The sequence below is a fragment of the Mus musculus genome, chromosome 1 (assembly GCF_000001635.26).
Source record: "Mus musculus strain C57BL/6J chromosome 1, GRCm38.p6 C57BL/6J".
Taxonomy (NCBI): domain Eukaryota; kingdom Metazoa; phylum Chordata; class Mammalia; order Rodentia; family Muridae; genus Mus; species Mus musculus.
In genome coordinates, this window is record NC_000067.6 from 25010560 (window position 1) to 25028002 (window position 17443).

The 17443-nt window shown below is 41.6% G+C and overlaps 1 long non-coding RNA gene and 1 pseudogene across 1 annotated transcript; one reads left to right on the forward strand and one right to left on the reverse strand.

The window, feature by feature from the left end:
• Positions 1-1381: 1381 nt before the first annotated feature.
• Gm9443 lies at positions 1382-2200 on the forward strand (annotated as a pseudogene).
• Positions 2201-16018: 13818 nt separating this feature from the next.
• Gm29414 lies at positions 16019-17034 on the reverse strand. Its single transcript, XR_865298.3, has 3 exons — positions 16957-17034; positions 16425-16867; positions 16019-16220 (listed from the first exon to the last, which is right to left on the reverse strand). It is a non-coding gene; the product is annotated as a predicted gene 29414 (long non-coding RNA).
• Between the last annotated feature and the right edge of the window lie 409 nt (positions 17035-17443).

The following is a 17443-nucleotide window of genomic DNA, read 5'->3' on the forward strand; positions in this document are numbered from 1 at the left end:
AGAGTGGTTATCCAACCAAAGGTCAGACCATTAAGTAAACTGACTCTCCCTCATCCAGAAGATTCATGGATCACTTCAGGATCCATGCTGGAAGGCTGACTGGCTTGACCCTCTGCAGGTCTTGAGTAGGCAGCCATTGGTGCTTATTGGTTTGTAAACACAACAGTCCTGCTGGGTCCAGAAAGCATTGTTTTTCTTTGGTTGTCCCGGACCTCTGACTTCTACAATCTTTCAGATCCCTTTTCCAAGATGGTGTCTGAATCCTGGGATAAAGATGTCCATCCCATTTGTGGCTTTTTACTCTAAGCCGGGCGTGGTGGCGCACGCCTTTAATCCCAGCACTCGGGAGGCAGAGGCAGGTGGATCTCTGAGTTCGAGGCCAGCCTGGTCTACAAAGTGAGTTCCAGGACAGCCAAGGCTATACAGAGAAACCCTGTCTCAAAAAACCAAAAAAAAAAAAAAAAAAAAAAAAAAAGTTTCTTATTCTCTGCACTTTGAGTACTTGTGGGTGCGGCTACTACGTGCTGCCACAAAGTAACTTCTTTACTGAGTTGGAGAGTTGCACTAATTCTGGTCCAAAATAGATTCACTGCATCCTCAAAGGGTATTGTGGGATCCATTTCTTTCTCTGTCACTGTTTCACTACACAGCTGCCAAGCAAGCAGCTTGTTTCAACACATCCCATAACTATCTATCATGGGAGCAACTAACTATCAACTAAAACCTGCAAAGAAAAGACTTTCTTTAATTTAATTATCTGAAATATTTTTGCTACAAGATTAGAAAACCAACTTACTGCTGAAAAAAAAGAAATGGAGTTTTAAAAACAACTCATCATCTTGATGGCTAGCATAAAAGTTGAAAGAAGGCAATTTTATAAGTAGAATCAAGGTTGTTTCGTAAGTGTGATGTTTTTTTTTTTAAGTAAGTGGTTTGTGCTCATTAAGTCAATTGGAAAAAACAAGTTTTTAAAGTGATTTTAGAGTATGAAATAATTTGTCAAAATAGCTTTTAGGAAAATAACAAGAATGCGTAAAAATAGTAAAATAAAGTGGAGAGGTCAGGTCTATGTTTTAACACATTTTGTGAATCAATTTTGGTAATTTTTTTAAAGACAAGAATCCCACATAGCATACAACCATTTTGTAGAACCACAGATCATAAGTAAACGTGAATTTATTGTAGGAGAGATAACTATCTAAAATGTCTTTGTAGAGAGAAAGAGTTAAGACATTTTATTTTAAAAAAGAATTAAGAACAATTATATTTTGACCCTTTCCCGTTCCAGCCTGAATGAAGAAGGCTCGCGGATTAGTGACATCCAGAAATTAAGGATTTTTTTGAACCCAGGAGGTCGGTGACAACTGCTTCGGCTGTCATCATGCTACAAAATGAATATATTGAGTTGCACGGCAAGAAATATGGATATCTTGGACTACCATGAGAAAAAGAGAAAGAAAGGTCGGGAGGCCCATGAATGTTCAAAGAAGCCAAAAAAAAAAAAAAAAAAAAAAAAAAAAAAAGTGGCTCAAAGGCAAAACTCTACAGTAAACAGTGCCATGCTGAGAAAATACAAATGAAAAGACTATTAAGATGCATGAAAAAAGAAACACCAAGCAGAAGGGTGATGAGAGGACTCCACAAGGAGCAGTCCCTGCCTATCTGCTGGACAGTGAGGGGCAGTTGAGAGCAAAAGGACTTTCCAACATGATTACGCAGAAACGGAAAGAAAAGGTGGGAAAATGGGAGGTCCCTCTACCCAAAGTTCATGCCCAAGGAGAAACAGAAGTACTGAAAGTTATTTGAACAGGAAGAAGAAAGGCAGCCTGGGAGAGGATGGTTACTAAAGTCTGCTTTGTTGGTGATGGCTTTACAAAAAAAAACAAAAAACAAAAAACAAAAAAAACCACCTAAATATGAAAGGTTCATTAGGCCTATGGGTCTACGTTTCAAAAAAGCCCATGTCACACACTCTGAGCTGAAAGCTACCTTTTGCCTGCCTAGTCTCGGTGTGAAAAAGAATCCATCATCCCCATTATATACAACCCTGGGTGTGATCACCAAAGGTACAGTTATTGAAGTGAATGTGAGCGAGTTGGGCCTTGTGACACAAGGAGGCAAGGTTATTTGGAGAAAGTGTGCCCAAGTTACCAACAGTCATGGGAATAATGGGTGCATAAATGTGGTCTTGCTGGTTTGACAGGGATGTCTTACAATTATTCCACTCAATACCGAAGACTACACACACAGGAAAAACACCATGGTGTGTGCCCTTCCCCTAGATTTGAGCAGGCTAAATAGACCTTAAGTGTTTGCCACAGTTGATCTTCCACTGACATAGGTGGAGTCTTCCTCCTTGCTGCACCTGCAATTTCCCACAGCAGCAGACTGCCTGCTGAGCTTGCTTTGCATCATAATCCAGCTGAAACAAAGGATGGGTCTGTGGGCTCTCCCTATATAAATACAGTGCTGAATGTTTAACTTTGAGCCTTGATCAGAAACCTTTGTCCTTTCAGGTACCCAGTTCATCCATGGCTGCTGGACAGCTACACCATTGCTGGGACCTTTCTGAACTACCAAGCAGCCTTACTCCATGTACAGTCATCAAGAAGTATTTATGAAATTGTAAAGGAAAATAAAACACTGCCCAATTTTTTTAAAAAAGAAGAAGAATGGTATTTTATCTGCAGTGTTTTCTCTTTGCCAACAGTATCCCATTCATAAGCAACCAGGAAGTGGCTCTGTGGCTGAAGTTTGCTAGGATAATGGGTAAACTAGCTTAGGAATTGGACTGATTTCCCAAAGTGAGCTTAGCGGGCTTGAGGGGGAGCATTTGGGAATCCAGCGATGCAGCTGACAAACCAAAATCTGAGGCGATAAATGCGAGTTGGTCCAGTTGCAAGAAAGAAGCAGCTTGAAGGGAGCCTCAGCAGTTGCTGTTAGATATGATGGTCATTAGCATATGATGGTCATTAGCATATTCATTAGGATTCTGGATTAGAAGTAAACACCAAATTAATGGAACAGTTGAAAAATGAGCTGGGTACGTCAGCTTACAGTAGTGAGGACAATGGAACACATGTGAGTAGAAATTGAAGAACTGTTTTAATAAAAAAGACACCAAGCAGAGAAAAGAAAGGAGGGTTTAATCTGAAACTCGGCCATGCAATATTCTGAGATTGTATATTAACTAAAGGATCCTGCAAAGTCAATAAACGTGGGCATTATAGGTCGTCAGGGCCTTGCCATCCATCCCAGAGAATTACTATGCCTGCCTCCACATAGATCTCATTTTTTAAAGCAAGAAATTACTGAAGAGGAATGCCTGGATTGAGGTCTCTGTTTCTAGAACATCATACATTATGTCATGCATACGTACAAATACTCGATAATGAAAGTGATAAAATTCTCGTGAATTACGAGGAGCGCTAGATTCTCCTTTTCTGATCACGTTGTACTCTGTTGCTGTTCATCCTAAGTACAGACGGTGAGCAGTATGAGCATTCTCAGGTGATGCCCTGAAGGAATTTACTGTTATGAACTGACAGCTTCTATATCGAAAACAGAAAGGCTCACAGAGTTTGCTCACAGAATTCTCTGTTAGTTCAGGCACCGTAAGTCTAGGTGCCCAAATTTCTCACTTTTCAGTTAGAAACTCTCCTTTGAATTTCTAGAGTTCTCTGATAAATTATGAACCAACATTTCAGTGATATGGCTTCCAATGGGAGGGATTTTCCCATCTATAAGCGACCGAGCAAGAATTAACTATCAGCAGTTGTTATTTAAATTAAAGTCTAAAAGCCAAGGAATTTACTAGAAGTGCTCATCTATACCCAAACATCTATCTTTATTTGGCATATAAAATGGACATATATGTTTTAATTAGACAGGAAAGCTAATATCAGTACCTGCAATTCCATTAAAGAAGTTTCTCCTAGGGCCACAGTGGAAAGGCAGCCCTACTAGCAAATGAAATAGAAATAGGAAAGAATTTTTCTTACTTAGTCTTCATGAGAAAATATTTCCTTCAAATTTTATAATTTTATTTTTATACCCTCAAATTGTTCAAAATTACAGCTATAAGAGCAATTACATCTACTTTGTCCTGATAGCCAAGCCATTCAAATCCATTTAAATCCAGCTTTAGCATGAGGCTTATTCTCTTCTCACCACAGAACAGAAATTCTCAGCACCCAGCAAATTCACTTGTTTCATTATTGCCTCAAAACAAAGGACATCTTTTGTCTTAAATAAAAGTTAGCATTGAAGAATGAAAAATTACTGGCCTCTTGTGAGAACATGAACTTTCACCTCGGAGCCCACCCCCTCCCATCTGGAAAACATACTTGAGAAAAAACATTTTCTGGAACAACCACAGAATGTTTCAACAGGCCAGATGTATTGATATGACTCTTTGGTTGAGTAAACTTGTGGTTGTTAAACTTCCCCTATTCCCTCCCCATTCCCCCTCCCAGTTTGTGGTTTTTTCCTTTAAAAGCTTGTGAAAAATTTGAGTCGTCGTCGAGACTCCTCTACCCTGTGCTAAGGTGTATGAGTTTCGACCCCAGAGCTCTGTGTGCTTTCATGTTGCTGCTTTATTTCAACCCCAGAGCTCTGGTCTGTGTGCTTTCATGTCGCTGCTTTATTAAATCTTACCTTCTACATTTTATGTATGGTCTCAGTGTCTTCTTGGGTACGCGGCTGTCCCGGGACTTGAGTGTCTGAGTGAGGGTCTTCCCTCGAGGGTCTTTCATTTGGTACATGGGCCGGGAATTCGAGAATCTTTCATTTGGTGCATTGGCCGGGAAACAGCGCGACCACCCAGAGGTCCTAGACCCACTTAGAGGTAAGATTCTTTGTTCTGTTTTGGTCTGATGTCTGTGTTCTGATGTCTGTGTTCTGTTTCTAAGTCTGGTGCGATCGCAGTTTCAGTTTTGCGGACGCTCAGTGAGACCGCGCTCCGAGAGGGAGTGCGGGGTGGATAAGGATAGACGTGTCCAGGTGTCCACCGTCCGTTCGCCCTGGGAGACGTCCCAGGAGGATCAGGGGAGGATCAGGGACGCCTGGTGGACCCCTTTGTAGGCCAAGAGACCATTTGGGGTTGCGAGATCGTGGGTTAGAGTCCCACCTCGTGCCCAGTTGCGAGATCGTGGGTTCGAGTCCCACCTCGTGTTTTGTTGCGAGATCGTGGGTTCGAGTCCCACCTCGCGTCTGGTCACGGGATCGTGGGTTCGAGTCCCACCTCGTGTTTTGTTGCGAGATCGTGGGTTCGAGTCCCACCTCGCGTCTGGTCACGGGATCGTGGGTTCGAGTCCCACCTCGTGCAGAGGGTCTCAATTGGCCGGCCTTAGAAAGGCCATCTGATTCTTCTGGTTTCTTTTTTGTCTTAGTCTCGTGTCCGCTCTTGTTGTGACTACTGTTTTTCTAGAAATGGGACAATCTGTGTCCACTCCCCTTTCTCTGACTCTGGTTCTGTCGCTTGGTAGTGTGTGTCTTTTGTGTCTCTTTGTGTTCGGACTTGGACTGATGACTGACGACTGTTTTTAAGTTATGCCTTCTGAAATAAGCCTAAAAATCCTGTCAGATCCCTATGCTGACCACTTCCTTTCAGATCAACAGCTGCCCAGCCTCCCACTCCAACTCCAGAGAGCAGCCAGCGGGTCACAGTGGTCCCGCCCATGGACCTGGAGCCTAGAGAAAAATGAGCTCGGAAATCCGGAGCAAAAGAGGAGTGGTCCCTGAGAAGTCAGTGGCCCTGGATGTTGTGGCTGCTGAAAAAAAAAAAGAAGAGGAGGCTGTTCGAGTAGCCGGCCAAGAACGCTGCAGGTTCCCAGGCAGCTTCTCATTCCCCTGTCCCTTGCATCCTCTTGTTAACAGAAAAACTGCTTTCACTTTAAGATAAGTGCTGGTTGCAGCCAGCTGTGAGAGCTACACTCCCGTCTCTGCTCTAAAGTTCCCTCTTCTCAGAAGGTGGCACCACCCTGAGTTGCTGGCAGTGAGTCTGTTCCAAGTTCCAGTGAGGGAGGCATCTGCCCACTTGGGGCTTCTGTCCAAGGTAAGGAGCACCTGTGAGTCTAACTGCCAGGCTCTGATGGGGGTCTCGTCTCTGTGGGACTAGAAAGTGTCCCAACAATCTGACCAAGGTAACAGGAAGATACAAAAGCAAAGAGAAGGACAGGTTAAGTTGGTAAGAAAGTTAGTGTAAGTAGATAAAAAAGTGCAGAGGAGGAGAAACAAAGGAAGGATAGAGGTCTGCAAAAAAGTGAGCTAAAAGCAAATCTTCAGCAGACTCAGGAGAGATAGATGACAGTGGCAAATAGATAGGTTAACAGTGAAGAGAAGTAAAAATAGAGATGAAGGAGATTAGAGAGGTCTAAAATGAGAGAGATACTCTGAATGAGAAATATTTAGAGGAAGAACCAGTAAATAAGAGTCAGACAAGAAGAAGAGTTAAGGAAACATGAGGCTGACAAAGACAGAGACCAAAGTCAGAATCAGAGCTGTGCTGTGAGACAAAGAGATAAGAGAAATAAAATGCTGGTCACAAAAGTCAGGAAAATTAGAAAACTTAGATAGTACCTGGCAACAAAAAAAAAAGCTTTTGGCTAAAGATCAACGTGTATACTGTAAAGAAAATGAGCACTGGGTGAGAGACTGCCCCAACAAAAAGAAGAGGAGCCCCCCTCATGACCAAACCCTTCACCTGTTCGTGGCTAAAAGTAAAGAGATAACAAAAGGGGTGCTAATACAGAAGCTGAGTCCTTAAACGAGTCCGGTGGCCTACCTGTTAAAGCAGCTAGAAAAAAGAGACTGTGTTTCATACTCCTCCACCGACCAGTGCAAAACAAGCTAAAAAGTTCCTGGGCACTGCGGGCTTTTGCAGATTGTGGATTCCAGGTTTTGCTGAGTTAAAGAGATAAACAGCCCTTCGTATAAAGAAAAAAAAAAAAGGGAACAATCTTAGACGGCCTTAGATGCTCTTGAGACTGCCCTAATGTTGTCCCCAACTTTGGGACTCCTAGATGTGACTGAGAACAAAGGTATTGCCAAAGAAGTTCTTACTCAGAGATTGGGACCCTGAAAAAGACCTGTGGCATACTTGTAAGAAATTAGACCTGGTGGCTGTAAGATGGCCTGCTTGTCTGCACATAGTGGCTTCTGGTCAAGGACGCAGATAAATTGACTCTGAGACAAAACTTGGCACATGTCCTAGAAAGTGTGGTTCAGCCCCCATGACCGATGGCTGACTAACGCTCTTAAAAGCATTATCCAACTGTTCCCCTGACCGATGGACACATTGTCAGAGCTTTGACTGAACGAGTGACCTTCGCTCCCCCTGCTATCCTCGATCTCACTACTGCCTGAGACTTCACCTACTCATCATTGTGCTGACATTCTGGCAGAAGGAACTCATACGCGAAATGATCTGAAGGATCAGATCAGCCTTGGCCTGAGAGTTTGAGCTGGTACACGGATGGCAGTAGCCTAGAGGTTGAGGGTAAGCGGAAGGCGGGGACAGCAGTGCAGTGGTGGACAGAAAGCAAGTGATCTAGGCCAGCAGCCTCCTTAAAGGGACCTCAGCCCAGAAAGCTAAACTTGTGGCTTTAATACAAGCTCTATATATACAGACCAAGAGAGCTGTTGACATCTGCAGAGAAAGACCTAAGATGCTGTGGCTAAAAGAAATCAGATGGCAAATCTAACCGCCCAGGCATCCTAAAGAGCAATGATCCTGACAGTCTAAAGACTATCAAGTTATAGACAAATTAAGACTGGTAAAAGAAACCCTGTATAAAATAGTAGAAACTGAAGAAAGAAAACTAGTCCTCTCATGAGAAGACAGACCTGACATCTACTGAAAAATAAACTTCACTGAAAAAAAATATGTGTATAAATACCTTCTGGTTTTTGTGAACGTTCTCAAGATAGATAAAAGCTTTTCCTTGTAAAAATGAGACTGCTCAGATAGTCATCAAGAAGATTGATAAAGAAAATTTTCCAAGGTTCGGAGTGCCAAAAGCAATAGTGTCAGATAATGGTCCTGCCTTTGTTGCCCAGGTAAGTCAGGGTGTGGCCAAGTATTTAGAGGTCAAATGAAAATTCCATTGTGTGTACAGACCTCAGAGCTCAGGAAAGATAAAAAAGAATAAATAAAACTCTAAACAGACCTTGACAAAATTAATCCTAGAGACTGGCACAGACTTACTTGGTGCCCCTTCCCCTTGCCCTATTTAAAACTGAGAATACTCCCTCTTGATTCAGTTTTACTCTTTTTGAGATCCTTTATGGGGCTCCTGTGCCCATCACTGTCTTAAATGATGTGTTTAAACCTATGTTGTTATAATAATGATCTGTATACTAAGTTAAAAGGCTTACAGGTGGTGCAGAAAAAAGTCTGGTCACAACTGGCTACAGTGAACGAGCTGGGTACCCCAAGGACAACTCACCAGTTCCAGCCAGAGATCTGATCTACGTACACCTGCGTCATGCTGAGACCCTCAAGCCTCACTAGAAGGGTCCCTGCCTAGTTCTGTTTACTAATCTGCCTTATTCTGTTTCTGTTCCCATGTTAAAGATAGAGTAAATGCAGTATTCTCCACATAGAGATATAGATTTCTGAAATTCTAAGATTAGAATTACTTACAAGAAGAAGTGGGGAATGAAGAATGAAAAATTACTGGCCTCTTGTGAGAACATGAACTTTCACCTCGGAGCCCACCCCCTCCCATCTGGAAAACATACTTGAGAAAAAACATTTTCTGGAACAACCACAGAATGTTTCAACAGGCCAGATGTATTGATATGACTCTTTGGTTGAGTAAACTTGTGGTTGTTAAACTTCCCCTATTCCCTCCCCATTCCCCCTCCCAGTTTGTGGTTTTTTCCTTTAAAAGCTTGTGAAAAATTTGAGTCGTCGTCGAGACTCCTCTACCCTGTGCTAAGGTGTATGAGTTTCGACCCCAGAGCTCTGTGTGCTTTCATGTTGCTGCTTTATTTCAACCCCAGAGCTCTGGTCTGTGTGCTTTCATGTCGCTGCTTTATTAAATCTTACCTTCTACATTTTATGTATGGTCTCAGTGTCTTCTTGGGTACGCGGCTGTCCCGGGACTTGAGTGTCTGAGTGAGGGTCTTCCCTCGAGGGTCTTTCATTTGGTACATGGGCCGGGAATTCGAGAATCTTTCAGCATCTTATTTAGTAAAATGGTTTCAAGAGAAAAATCTTTGAGTGCTTTAAGATCTTTTTATTTACACTTGGAATGGAATTAAAAACTCTACTGAAATCTGAAAGAAAGAAAAATAAACATAAAACAAAGACAAGATCCAGAACTAAGTATTAAAGTAAACAACACTATTGCAGAATAGCAAGATTTGTAAGCACTGGCTTTCATATCGTGTGTATGTGTGTGTGTGTGTGTGTGTGTGTGTGTGTGTGTGTGTGTGTGTGTGTGTGTATACCCAAAGTTGATGTCTAGGGTCTCTTTCAATCTCATGTCACCATGGCAAGGTCTATCATTTGAAAGCAGCGCTCATTGATTTGACTTACTTAGCCAGCCATCTTTCTCTAGGAGTCACCTGTTCCTGCCTTCTCCTGTGCTGGAATTACAGGCAGGCTGTGTCAACTGCTCAGGTTCTATCTGGGTGCTGTGGATTCTAACTCCAGTTTATCTGTTCATAGCTGCTACGCTCTCCGGTCGAGTCAACTGGACAAGCCGAAAGGCTTAAAAGTCACTCATGAGGCAAAAGAGTTTCAAGGAAGCTCTCCTCCTGGAGTCTAGCGTTCCCTACCCATACAGTAATTTTTCATTCCCGAGTTCCATTCCCGCGTTAGTCTAGTGTATGGATCCACGTGCTCTCTTTCAGCATTGTCCTATTATAAGTGCTTTTTAAAATTGAATTCTGACATGGCTTAAGCCTTCCACCAGTGTTCCAACAGTCCTTGTTCATCCTTAGCAAGACCTTGGTCTTGGAATTCAGTAAGATTGTAAAAGCTAAGTCACTCCCTTACACAGGAATTTACCATCACCAAGGAAGAAGGAAGTTTCAGACCAAAGGAGAAACCAGAATAGATACTATAGCAGAGTTACACCCATACACACGTATTTACAATGGCCTAAGGGGAAGGTGGACTATACAAGAGACTAAAATAGGAACTATGGCAAGGACGCGAAGCCCTTGACCCTGGCTTCTAAGATTAGTGAATCTTAGGTGGAGCCCTTGTTGATCCCAGCTGTTATCAATGTATTCTATCCTGGGTGGTTCCCATTAGACCTTTTGTGTTTGCATTCCTCTGTTTTATGTAAGATTCCGGTTACCTCAATTGTACCTTGCGAATATGTCACCCAACTTCCTTATTGTCCTCTGCATAAAATGTCTGATGCTCGAGTTGTAAAATTACACTCAGATTCCACTCGAACTCTCCTGTGTGTGTGTCTGTTTGTCGCTCATCCACCCTTTGCCCACCCACATCGAGAGACCCGTTCCACACAGACACAGGGACCCAGAAGGTCTGCGGCACATAGCAAAGGCTTAACCCACTGAGTCCTGTTTCTATCCCCAAGAAGGCTTTGAAGAACATCTGCTCAGAAAGTTGTATCGCAGCTAGTTCCCTTGTGTCCTATTTTTGGTAACCCCACAGTCAAGAACTTTTAAACCATTCTTCACTTGTTTCAAGACTGGAGAAGCAATGTAATAAAATTCTGTCTGAATGTCATGCACTTGAGGTTTAGTGACACCAAGCATATCCCACCAAATTTACTGCCTTGTGAAGCATGAAGTTCCTTCGACGTTGGACCTTCTGGTTACATTTGTGTCTTCCCCAACGATGGATGAACGGCTCTACTGTGCTTCTCCTGCTGCAGACAGGCAGATGGCTAGTAATCAGCTTAGTGTGCAGATTTATATTAAAATATGACTGGCAAAAAGATCCCCTGTCTTCTGCTGGAAAATTGCTAACTGATTACCACCAGGATTGAGCATGTCTTCAAAGTCCTTTTCCTTTGCAAACTGAACTAACATCCCTAAAGAATCCACTTCTGTCTTCCACTGCTTGAACACTGTTTTGCCTCGGTGATTAGAAAACAATGTTTTCCCAAAGAAAAAAATGTGGTCAAGAGTCTAAATCAACTTGAGTTACCTCTTCCTCTCTCTAAGTCTAAAGAGCTTTGGCGAATAAAATGTCCCAAGTTTCTAGCTGCCTATCAGACTGATCAATACTTGTCTTAGTTACTGTTGTATTGTTGAGACAAGACACTGAGACCAAAGCAAAGTTTTAGGGAGCCATCATGGCAAGAAGCATGGTAGCAGGCGGGTAGGCATAATGCTGGCATAGTAGCTGGAAGCCTGAGGCAGTTCATTAGACAGAGCCATTCTTATTCAAACTATCAGCGTATTTATGAAAAAAAATGAAAAGACAATTAGAAGTGATGAGGGCTGTAAGTCTTTTCTTTCATAAAAACAAAATGTTGCTTCTTAACTCATTAGCACGTGAATAGCAGAGAGAAAATTATTGTACAGATATTTGCCTCTTCCTATGTAGCTTGAGAAGTAGGATGCCTATGTATGTGTAGGAAGAAGTCAGAGATCAACATTGTCTTCTGGAAAATCATTTCTCCACCTTATTTTTCGAGATACTTTCTTTTATGGAACCAGAAGCTCATGAATTTGGCAAGATGTACTGATAAGAAAGCCTTTAGAGATCCTCTAGGCTCTGCCTTCTCAGCACTATGATGGCAAGTGTGTCCCATCGTCCTCAGCTTCTTACACTCATACTGGAGATCTGAACTCAGATGTTTATGTATGTGGGTTCTGCAACCTCTTCCCTCTTGAACTATCTACCTTAGTTCATGCTTGGAACCTTTTACTAGCCACTTGCTTTCAGCCTTTATTATATATGACCTAATGTTTGCCTGACTCTTAGGTAAAACTATTGGAATATATTGCAGAACCTTGCAAAACCTAAGCCTCCACCAACCCTGAAGCTAAGATGTGGTAACATCTGAATCACACAGAAGAGATCTGTCCTAACTATATAAAGACATCATCAAAATCGCACAGAAATGATTTGCCTGCCATACTAAGTTCCCCTAGCTAGTGACTTTACTTGTACTTTGTAGAAACAATGATCTTTGGAGACTAGAGAAAGTCATATAACATTTGCTGTGATGAAACATGCCACTCATAAAAACTCAAAGCCTTAATTTTGAGCCAGGATCAATCATGTTTGTCTTAGAATATACTCCTTTTATTTCCTTTAAACCAAAGTGGTTATTTTACCCATATAAAATGACACCCATATAAAGTCACATCAACCATGCATATAGTATCCTGGCATATTCCTTCTCCTGATTACATCCAAGGGGAGGGAATTATGCAGTGTGTGAACACTGAGGGGCGGAACCTCAGGGGAATCTTAGACTTTCATTGGACAAGCTTTTCCAGGTTTTTCTGTTTCTTCCTATATCTTATAGGATGGAGTAATACTGATTGATAACTGTGTACCCTAACCATGGTGATCCTCCCACAGCCTTGTGAACCTAAAGACCAGGAATGGTTTGCCTTTTTGTGTTTTGAGAAGCAGGAACTACCCTTCTCCACAGGGCAGGTTCAAGGACACTTCTGTTGTTTACTTCTGAGAAACCAAAGCCCCCAAAAGTCCCTATTCTTTGTCTCACATGATTCAGCTAAATTGCTCTGTTCTGAACCATCACCTGGAGAACATAGTCCATTAATCAGACTCGATTATGCTTTAGTTAAACTTTCTCCTTACCGAATCCATGAACTTTGGTCTCCCTCAGTCTGAGCCAACATACGTTTCCTCCTGGGAGAGCCCTCCTAAGTAAAGGGTGACTGATCTCTGGGCAAAACACTCTTTGACCAATTGTTTCATCCTGCCTTATCTGACCCTCATTCCCTTACTAGCTTTCCTTGCCTGGGGGTTTGCATAGCCATGTCTTTTCTTCCTGCAAAAGGTAACTCTGCTGCTCATGATGCCAGAGCTCCCACTTTCTTCTGAGCACCTCTCTTCTTTAATCCTCTCCCTTAAAATCTATATTAAAATGCTTTTTAATGATAATAAAAAAATTCAAAACAAAGGAAAAGAACGTCCTTTCTGTCTAATGAGCTGCCCCAGGTATGGTATTTAGTGATATCGGCCTTCTCCAACTTTTAATAGCACAAATCCTTTCCAGTGAAGTCTTTCTTTACCTAAGTCCAAATCTGTTCTCTCTTTGAGACATCTATGCCCTTTAAGGCAGCATTCTCTTCACCTACCGTGAATAATTTTTTAAATTGTTGCTCCGAGCGCGGGACAATTATTCCTGTGTCCCAGGCTGCTGTGCGATGAGACAATGACTTAAGTGAGTCATGTAGAAATCTCTGCACAGCCATACTCCCTTTCCTTGGAACAACTAATTAAAATTATTCTTCTCAGACACTGCTGGATTCAATCTGGTTAGTTGAAATTAATACCGGGCTAAAATTAGGATAAGTTAAATTTTTTTTTAATTCTATTTATTTGGTGGTTGTTTTATTTCTTTGGTATGGAGACTGAACCCAGGGTCTTACACACTCTAGCTGTCTTAGGGTTAGTATTGTTGTGTTGCAACATAATGACCAAAAGCAATTTGGAGAGAAAAGTAAGTTCCTGAATCATAGTCCATCGAGGGACGCTAAGAGAGTAAATTAAACTGGGAATCTGGAGGCAGGAACTGATACAGAAGCAATAGAGGGTTACTACTTATTGGCTTGCTATTTATGACTTTCTCAGCCTGCTTTCTTAAAGAATCCAGAACCACAAGCCCAGGGATGGCACCACCTACAAAGGTCAGTGCCCTCTTTATCAGTCACTAATTAAGATAATGCCGTATAGGTTTGCCTACAACCTGATCTTGTGGAGACATTTTGATAATTGCGGTTCCCTCCTCTCAGATGACTTTAATGTGTGTCATGTTGGTATGAAACAATCCTACCAAAATAAGCTAGGATTCTCAGAGAAACAACCATTTAAACTTACTAAATCTTCATAGATAGGCAATAGAATAAAATTATTTAATTTTAAAATATTTATTTTATTTGTAAGTGTGCGTGTGTGCGTGCATGTGTGTGTTCTTACGCGCATATATGTACATGTGGGTGCCCATGGAGGTCAGAAGAGGGATTCACGTCTACTGGAGCTAGAGTTACTGGCCATTGGGAGCCACCAGAAACAGATCCTAGGAACCAAGTTCCAGTCCTCTGCTAGAGCAGTAAGTGCTTTGTACACTGTTTCGATGCTAGGTCAAGATGAAAGACGGGCTTTGGATGTATACTAGGTCTCAGCTGAATAAAGCAAAACCCACGACTCCATGAATTTTATGTGAAGTCTTCGGAGCTTGTTTAGGAAATGCTAATTAGGCTCTGGCTTCACTTGGAATATTTTTAGATTTTTAATGAAAATAGATTTGAAATTATAGCTATGGTGTTTTGTACAGTTTTTCATAAACCTAAACATTTTCTTTCCTCTATTATAAAGGCTCTCTGTCTGGCTGTTATTACTTTATTTAATGATCAAATAAAACAAAACATAACAAAATCAAAATACAATAAAACAAAATACCATGTCTACTTTATTGAGGCATTATTGGCATAGAAACACATGTATATACATACTTCTTGTATATTTTTTTATCTTGGCAGTAAAGTGTCCATATTGTGTATATCATGCTCTCTCACTTTCCCAGGAAAATTGCTTATTTATAGTCTTCTAACACAAACTCCTATTACAATATCTAGAGATATTTTACTTTAGGTTTTCTTTCAAGAGTTTATATGTGCCTACGTGTTCACTAGCTCCTCAAAAACTCTGGCTCTATTTGTCAGTTGCTCATCACTCCAAGTTTACAGATCATGAACTTACCAAGGCTTTGAGAAAGTAAAACAGTGAGGCCCTGAAATCCCAAAACTGCTCTGCTGCTCATAGATAGACTTCATAGATGGTGTGGGAGAGGTAGGTGTCTGTACTAGAGAAGCTGCTCTGCTGCATGAATATAGGTCAGGACAAACCCAGAGAATACCAACCTGTGACAAGTGTACTTTGGACTTGATTGGATAGAGTATCTCATTTACACAGAATATCAATGTGGTATTCAAAGCCCACATGATCAGTCCTTGAGATTCATATCTATAAAACACACACACAAATATGTAGTAATAAAATATATATCTGATAGCTCTAATTTTGTCTCTAAGCTAGGGCTTTCAGCCATTATGTTTCTTGTAGTGTATAAAAATGCCCCTGTTGAATAAGAAAGCAGAATGAAGCCAGTAATCAGAAGAGCGGAGTTAGACATGGCAGTGATGCCTGGAGTTGTTCACAGGGATCAATGATTTCAGGGGAGTGTCAGGCTTCACACGTCTCTCACTTTCTTGGGATTCAACCCTTGCTTAGACTCTGAGAATCCATTTCTTACTTGTGAGCTGATCCTTATTCACGGTCTTCTGTCTGCCTTATCACAAAACCAAAGAGCAGTAGCAACTACAAAACCCATCTGGCCTTGACCACCTACTGTGGGTAAAGCACATATCTTCATGAGTTTATTGTTGATGTTGACAGCATTGTATTTTGAACCTAGTTCATTGGTACATGCTAGTCCAGAACTATACTACTGGGCAACACCCCTGTGTTCTATAATATTTGCATCATTCACATCTACATATCGACACTACATCTTTCTTTGACCTATCAACCTGTCTTAATTATGGAAAGATATATTAATGAAAGATTCATTCTTGATGAGATACATCATTCTCAAAGGAAGAGGTCAGGATGAATACAGTGGGGGCAATGAGCATTATATACATTGTACTGTGCATTTTTCCTCCTCTTGGAAAGGAAAAGAAGATGCTAATATTGAGCCCAATAAATGATGTTCAGATTTAAATTTCTAGATTTCACACTCAAGATACACACACATTTACATTTAGTATTTAATGTCACAGCTCTGCAATTTGCAGAGACAATAAAGTGGAGTCTCATCAAATAGAATGAGTGGCACTGACATATTTTATTTTGTTACTAGGATTGTCCTCCCATCTGGAAAGAGATCCTTGGTGTTAATTCAATAAGTGATTGGATCCAGGGAGAGGGAGAAGCCACATCTTCACATTTAGTCATAAGCTACTTCTCTTTCTCTTTCTCTTGTTGTTGCAGGAAATTAGCTACAGGAAAATCTCCTGGTTTCTGTCTAATGGGAAAGAAGGTAGATTAGAGGAAAGTCATGCAGATTAGCAGGAGTTAAAATAACAATACAATAACACAGTAACTGAGTGTTATAATGAGAAAACAATAACAAGGTAAACGAATGTAGAGTCTTTCGATGATATAGCCACATGCAGTGTTTCCTGAAACCAGAGCCTATGATTGTGATCCTACATTTTATTTTACTTACTCTTTCAGGACTGTGACCAAATACTGGACAAGGGGTAGGTTAAGGGAGGTAAGATTGATTCTGGCTTAAGGACTGGGGAGGAGGCAAGGTGACAGGCAGGGGAGGCCCAGCGGCAAGAGGAGAAGGCTGGAAGGCTGGAAGCAACGAATGATGAGTTCTTGTGCTCAGATGACTTTCTCCTTTTCAGTCAGCAGTGCATGAATCCCAGAGGGTGGTGTCCTCGGCTGTGAAGATGGAGCTTCCCACATCAGTTAACCTAATCACGAGGATGCTTTACAGGCATTGCCAGCAATCTCCTAGGTGATTCTAGAGTCTGACCAATCAACAATCAGCATCGCCACCACATACCTGAGGACCCATTCCGCAGAGATAGTGAAGTCAACTGACAGCTTTCAGTAGGCGAGTGGCACAGCCATCTTTGGTGTCGTTATAGGAGACTGATGCTAGAACAAATAACTCCATCAGTCATGTCAGTATCATGTCAGCCATGTGCCTGACCATCACTCTAGCTTTTCTCTTTATATCGTGTTACCTGTCTGCTCATTCTGCTTATGTGAAGATGCTCTGCTGGGGACTTCTGTCCTTAAACATCTATTTTTGTTCCTCTGTTCCTAGCAAGATCCTTGAGCTCCTGGAAAAGCAAGCTGACTCTGGGGATACAAAAGAGACTGGATTTTAGCTTCTCGAGCACACAGGTATCTCTAGACAAAAACTGTCAGTGGGGAAAACTTGATATTTTGACAGTGTCCTTGTCCCACATCCTACAAAGAAAAAAGATATTATCTCTGAAAAAAAACAATCAGTCTTTCTTGCTTTATCACCTTCAAACACTATTAAACGGACCTTTTTGAATGCCTTGTCCTTGGAGGCCTGTAAGTTGAGAGTGACTTGTGAGTTGGGCTCCTTCTAGCACCCCTGTAGGGCAATTGAGCAATACCGTGAAATTCCCTAAGCTACAACTTATGAGTGGAGCAAGATGGTGTGATTTATAAAGTCCTTTTGGCTTCTAATCTCTATGA